Raw genomic sequence first — 6,991 nt, forward strand, 5'->3', positions numbered from 1 at the left:
CAAACCTACTTTCTCTTTTCAAGCATGCTACTGACCATGAGCTTTCCGGGGGTGTTCCTCCATGACTGCTGAGATCCACCTCACATGGTCAAGGTGGATGAAGGCAGGAGGAGCAAGACAGAGGGAAGAAGTTGGGACAATCGCTCCGTCCTCCTCTGCACCAGCATTTCCTGTTGCCCGGCAGCAAAGTTTCAGAGTTCCATGTTCCATGTGCAAAGCCATTGCCGGAACTCAGAAGTCATTTTGGCTGGGTTTGAAAGGAAGCTACGCATTGGCCCGAAACGTTGCTGCCAAGTTAAATGGCGTGGCAGCCTTCTGTCCCAACGCCTTGGAGTCTGCCACTCGATCCGTCTCGTGCGCTGGTTTTTCATGGGAGCTGTCGATGCTCCTTTCCCACAGCTGCAGTCTCTGCATGTGCAGTATCATAATGGAACATGGGAACAGGAGGAGGACACAACAGAATATCTAAATAAAAAGAAGGAAAAATGAACAGACGACTATTGGTTTTGAAGGTTAATGGACTTATAAAATTAAGAACTGATAGGAAAAGTGTGATTTTTTCAATGTATAGGTCAGTGATGGCGAACCTTTTCGAGACCGAGTGCCCAAATTGCAACCCAAGACCCGCTTATTGATTGCAAAGTGCCAACACGGCAATTTAACCTGAATACTGAGGTTTTAATTTCTCTCTGTCAACATTTTCTACCCCATGCGTAATTTTATAGACTTCAATCATATCCCCCCTCAGACGTCTCCTCTCCAAACTGAAGACTCCCAAACGCTGCAGCCTCTCCTCATAGGGAAGGTGCTCCAGTCCGTCAATCATCCTCGTTGCCCTTCTCTGCACTTTTTCTATCTCTTCAATATCCTTTTTGAGATGTGGCGACCAGAACTGAACACAGTACTCCAAGTGCGGTCGCACCATGGTTTTATATAAGGGCATGACAATCTTTGCAGTTTTATTATCAATTCCTTTCCTAATTATCCCCAGCATAGAGTTTGCCTTTTTCACAGCTGCCATGCATTGAGTTGACATTCCCATGGAACTATCCACTAAGACGCCCAAATCCCTTTCCTGGTCTGATAGCACTGACCCTTGTAGCGTGTATGTGAAGTTTGGATGTTTTGCCCCTATGTGCATCACTTTACATTTTGCTACATTTGCCTTGAGCGAAGGAGGTTCCATGCAGACACAAATACAAGATACAACAGTAATTTCTACATTCTGTCTAATACAGCTTGTTCCTATCGAATTTAGAAAGCCATAAAACAGAAGTTCCCCTTTATTAACAACAAAAATCAGAAATGGAATAATTCATTTCCCACTCCGCTATCACAATGAGGAACACTCGGCACACTGTCTTTGCATCTTTCATTCTTTCGCCAACACCCGTCAACTTCCCATAAATGTATTAAATGTACATTTGGGGGGGGGGGGGGGGGGGGAATCTCAGAACTGCCACTAGGTGGCACCCTTCCCTTTCTAGATAGATCACCGTGGGTAACTGCGTCAGTCTGTCTGTCGCAGTAGAAAACAGCCGGAGTCCAGAACCAGGTTAAAGACTAACAAAATCTCTGGCCGGGCATGAGCTTCCGTGACTCGCAGCTGACTCAGCAAAGCTCGTTCCCTGCCATAAATGTTCTTAGTCTTTAACCTGCTACTGGACTCCTGCCTCTTTTCTGCTCCTCCTCCTCTTTCTGAAACATTCTTCAGACGACTTCTGTTGGCTTCATTGAATTGCCTTATCTCTGGGAGAAAAGAAGAAGAGTTTGGATTTATATCCCACCTCTCTCTCCTGGAAGAAGAAGAAGAAGAGTTTGGATGTATATCTCACCTCTCTCTCCTGGAAGAAGAAGAAGAAGAAGAAGAAGAAGAAGAAGAAGAAGAAGAAGAAGAAGAAGAGGAGGAGGAGGAGGAGGAGGAGGAGGAGGAGTAGTTTGGATTTATATCCCACCTCTCTCTCCTGTAAGAAGAAAAAGAAGAAGAGTTTGGATTTATATCCCACCTCTCTCTCCTGGAAGAAGAAGAAGAAGAAGAAGAAGAAGAGGAGGAGGAGGAGGAGGAGGAGGAGCAGTTTGGATTTATATCCCACCTCTCTCTCCTGTAAGAAGAAAAAGAAGAAGAGTTTGGATTTATATCCCCCCTGTCTCTCCTGCAGGATACTCAAAGGGGCTGACAATCTCCTTGCCCTTCCCCCCTCACAACAAACACCCTGTGAGGTAGGTGGGGCTGAGAGAGCTCCGAGAAGCTGTGACTAGCCCAAGGTCACCCAGCTGGTATGTGTGGGAGCGTACAGGCTAATCTGAATTCCCCAGATAAGCCTCCACAGCTCAGGCGGCAGAGCTGGGAATCAAACCTGGTTCCTCCAGATTAGATACACGAGCTCTTAACCTCCTACGCCACTGCTGCTCCTTTGAGTAAGGAGACTCAAAGGGGCTTACAATCTCCTCCCCCCCCCCAACAAACACCCTGTGAGGTGGGTGGGGCTGAGAGAGCTCCAAAGAACTGTGACTAGCCCAGGGTCACCCAGCTGGCGTGTGTTGGAGTGCCCAAGCTAATCTGGTTCGCCAGATAAGCCTCCACAGCTCAAGTGACGGAGCGGGGAATCAAACCCGGTTCTCTAGATTAGAGTGCACCTGCTCTTAACCACCACACCACTAACAGGAGTCTTGGGAACTCCTGTAAAGATTTACTGAAGCCTTAATCTTATAAGGGTTTAGTGCCCCCTTTGTCCAATGCATGAAACAAAACCACAGTCAGACGAATGCATATTGGGCAGATTAAGGAGGAAAAGATGTAGCTCAGAACTAAAACCAGCTAAGCATGGATTGTGAAGATCCGGCTTTGTGTCAGAAGACAGAGCTATTGTAACCAGAATGGATCCTGGCAGGGCCTGATGGCAGTGGTGGGATCCAAAAATTTTAGTCACAGGTTCCCATGGTGGTGGGATTCAAACTGTGGCGTAGCGCCAATGGGGCTGGGCGGGGCATGATGGGGGCGTGGCCAGGCATTCCGGGGGCGGGGCATTCCTGGGCGGGGCTGTGGCAAGGACGCAGCCGCTGCGCCGGTCTTTGGGCGGGAAACGAATGCACGCAGGCGCAGGCTGCCACGCACGCCGGTGCACCTCCTGCTAGACTGCTTCAAGTTCTGCGCACTACTGCTGAGAGGAGGGGCGTAACTAAGGCAAAAATCCCGTGGCAAAATCACCCATTAGTAACCCCCTCTCAGCACACACAAATAATGAGTAACCTACTCTCAGGAACCTGTGAGAACCTGCTGGATCCCACCTCTGCCTGATGGGAATCGTAGTCCATGAACATCTGGAGGGCCAGAGTTGGACACCCCAGCTCTGGAGAAAACCCAGAACGTGCTTGCCTGTGTTCTTGTTTGCACGCAGCCGCAAACTCTTATCTTCCACCCAAACCCTTGGGATGGGTGAGAGAGCCTGACGTTGCTGCGCACACGGGCCTCTGGCACAGGAAAAGGGAACGCCGCTTTGAATAAAAAGCACGAGGAAATATTGAAAGTGAAAGAGCTCATTTTGATTGCATGACACTTATAGCCCGCCCAGTCCCTAAAGGTTAAGGCGGATAGCGCTGTTTTGAAAAGAGACCATATTTCTGACACTCAAGAAAAAAACCCAATCTTGTTTCATGCTCAGTGCTTGGCTGTAGGGCAGTGATGGCGAACCTTTTCGAGACCGAGTGCCCAAACGGCAACCCCAAACCCTCTTATTTATCGCAAAGTGCCAACACGGCAATTTAACCTGAATACTGAGGTTAGAAAAAACGGTTGGCTCCGAGGCGTGCGTTACTCGGGAGTAAGCCTGGTGGTAGAAGGTGGCTTTGCTTTGAAGCAACTATGCAACTCTTCGAACGGGTGAATCACGACCCTAGGAGCAAGCCACATTGCCAGCAACCGAGCTTACTCCCAGGTAAAGGTTCGCGCTTTAGTTCTTTGCATGGAAATCAGTGGGGTTTAACAGCGCTTAACAGGGTTACCTACGCTGCTTCCCCAAAACTAGATCTTCGGTTTAATGCTAATAATCAAGCCCAGCGGGCCAGGCCAGCCTAGATGTGTGTATGGAGGGGGCGATTTCCCCCCATATGATGAACTCTGTTTGTGTGTGCCCACAGAGAGGGCTCTGAGTGCCACCTCTGGCACCCGTGCCATAGGTTCGCTATCGCTGCTGTAGGGGATCGGTGAGGGTTGTGGTTTCTTGCGCATCTGCACCCATTGGCCCCACACATGTTCATTCAGTGAGGAATGCCTTTAGGCAGAACTAATTTGATTCTTCTTTTTTTCTTTTGACTGCATCTTTAAGTCCCTTCACATCCTGAACTGGGTACTCAGGACCCCTAAGCTGTAATCTTTCAGCTCTTAGGTTGAAAGCTGCCAAGGGCCAATGTAACCCCCATGCTCAGAATGGGTTGACCCAGTAAGGGGTGGAGACTCAAAGCAGCAAGAGGCTGCAGCAGAGCTCTGTGTGTAGTTTGGAGGAGACGAGGCTACCAGACTTGGTCCTTGATTTGTATAAGCCCTTAACATCTTGTTAAGGTAACTGCAATGTTGTTGGGAACTACTGGGAAGGCAGTTGTTTGTTTTTTGCTGTGTTGTAAATGTTGGAGTTTATTTTTTCAGGGTTTCTTTTTGTGGTTGTGATGGGTGAGAGTTCTCCCGGAAACCTTCATCATGTTGAATCCTGTTCACCAAGCCCTTGGAGTCTTCAGGAGCCAACCCACTTGCAAAGAAGAATTGGACTTGGCAGGATCAGTAGACTGTCAATAGAAGGACTTGAAAATGCAACCTGAACAGGACCTTGAAGTGTGATGTTAAATGTTGATGTTATATGTTATATGTTAAGAAAGTAAACCATTTTGTTTTTTAAAAAATTGTTGTTGCAAACTCATTCCAAGTTCTGCCCCACAGAACCCACAGGTAGAGGTTACACCAACTCTATGGCATACCTGGCTCTCCAGATGTTCATGAACTACAATTCCCATCAGCCCCTGCCAACATGATCTAAATGCCCCGTTTAAAAAGTGACTGGTGCCAATCCGTGGAACCGACCAATGTGTTCCCTGAGCTCAGAGTTGCCAGCCTCCAGGCGGGGCCTGGAGAATTATCCTGGAATCACCACTTGCTTCCAGACCAGGAAGATTAATTCCCCCGGCAGCTTCAGTGGGAGGCTTCCGGGGTTTACCATAGAGACGGGGGGAATCAGACATCCTAGAGTGACATCACCTCTCCACTTGGCTCTGCCCCAAACCCCACCTATCCCTGACAGATCCCTAAAACCGCCGGGGAAATTCCCAAGTCAGATTCGTCAGCTCTTCCCCAACTAATAGCACGGGAGCAACCGGGGACAGTGCGGGTGGCGCCGCGTCTGCTGTCCCCAAACTGGTTAGGACCACTCTGGGCACATCCTCTGAGTCAAGCTCTGTGGCTTCTTTATGAGGGGAGCTGCCAGCCACATCAAAGCGCCCGGCTGCACTCGCATCCCTGTGGTCTGTGGAATATTGTGGGAGGTAATAATCAATAAAGGCCCCAGTGGGCTGCTGGAATGAAGTCATTAATTAGCCGACGAAGAGTGTTTATTGCTGCAAGAAAGCAAGCCTTTGTGCATTAATTGAGAGTCCCACAGAGAGCAGGGAGTCTCCAGAGCAGGTGGAGATATTTAAAAGAAAAACAGAGGGAAGAGAATCAACGGAGCTGGCCCCATACCACCGGGGATGCCAATCTCCAGGAGGGGGCTGGAGAGTGTCTGGAATTACAACCGATCTCCAGACAACTCACCCCTTGGAATTTAGGAGAAGTCAAATTATGCTTTCTTGTAGGTCTCGGTGTCCTCGCTGGCACCATAAGTCTGTCCTTTTTCTGATACAAACCGGAACGCAGCCAAATGGTTAGGCTCTTTGTTTAGATAAGTAGGGCAGCTGAGAACAATACTGATAAGGTGATGCTAGGTTTTAGTCCACAGGACGTCAGAAGTGGGAATTACTGACATCCTCCAATGAGGGCATCTGCAAGTCTAAAATGTTTTGGGTAAGGGGAAGAATTCAGATGAGCCTGTGCACTCCCACACACGCCAACTGGGTGACCTTGGGCTAGTCACAGCTTCTCGGAGCTCTCTCAGCCCCACCTACCTCACAGGGTGTTTGTTGCGAGGGGGGAAGGGAAAGGAGGTTGTAAGCCCCTTTGAGTCTCCTACAGGAGAGAAAGGGGGGATATAAATCCAAACTCTTCCTCCTCCTCCTCCTCCTCCTCGTCGTCATCGTCGTCGTCTCCTCCTCCTCCTCCTCCTCCTCCTCCTCCTCCTCCTCCTCCTCCTCCCCCCTCTTGGGTGATTGATTGCTGGTGGTTGTACTTTGGGTGTAATTCCTTCCAATGATGCTCTTTTGATGTAACCTGTCTTTATCCTATTAAAAACTGGGGACCGCGGCCATTTTGGTGTGGCTCCTCTGATCCTAACTTGCCCTACGTTGGTCTGAATAAAATTATTCTTTTTAATTTTATTCCTTGTCGGTTTGAGCTTTTTGGCTTAAAGTTTCTAAAACGTTACCCCGCGGTAACAGCTGTTCCTCCAGAGAAAAATGGCAGCTTTGTAAAATGGATCCTAGAGCATCACACCCTACAATGGATCCTAGAGCATCACACATAAGTCGATTTATGGCTACCAATCTTGATCCTCCTTGATTTGAGATTGCAAATGCCTTAACAGTCCAGGTGCTCGGGAGCAACAGCCACAGAAGGCCATTGCTTTCACATTCTGCATGTGAGCTCCCAAAGGCACCTGGTGGGCCACTGCGAGTAGCAGAGAGCTGGACTAGATGGACTCTGGTCTGATCCAGCTGGCTTGTTCTTATGTTCTTATGTTCTTATGCTGAGGTGCCGTTCCAAGCCTTCCCTCTAAAATCTCCAGGATTCTCCCAACCTGGAGTTGGCAACCTACAACCCAGAATGCTGAATGAACTGTTGGCTTAATTCTGC

The sequence above is a fragment of the Sphaerodactylus townsendi genome, linkage group LG05 (genome assembly GCF_021028975.2).
Source record: "Sphaerodactylus townsendi isolate TG3544 linkage group LG05, MPM_Stown_v2.3, whole genome shotgun sequence".
NCBI lineage: Eukaryota > Metazoa > Chordata > Lepidosauria > Squamata > Sphaerodactylidae > Sphaerodactylus > Sphaerodactylus townsendi.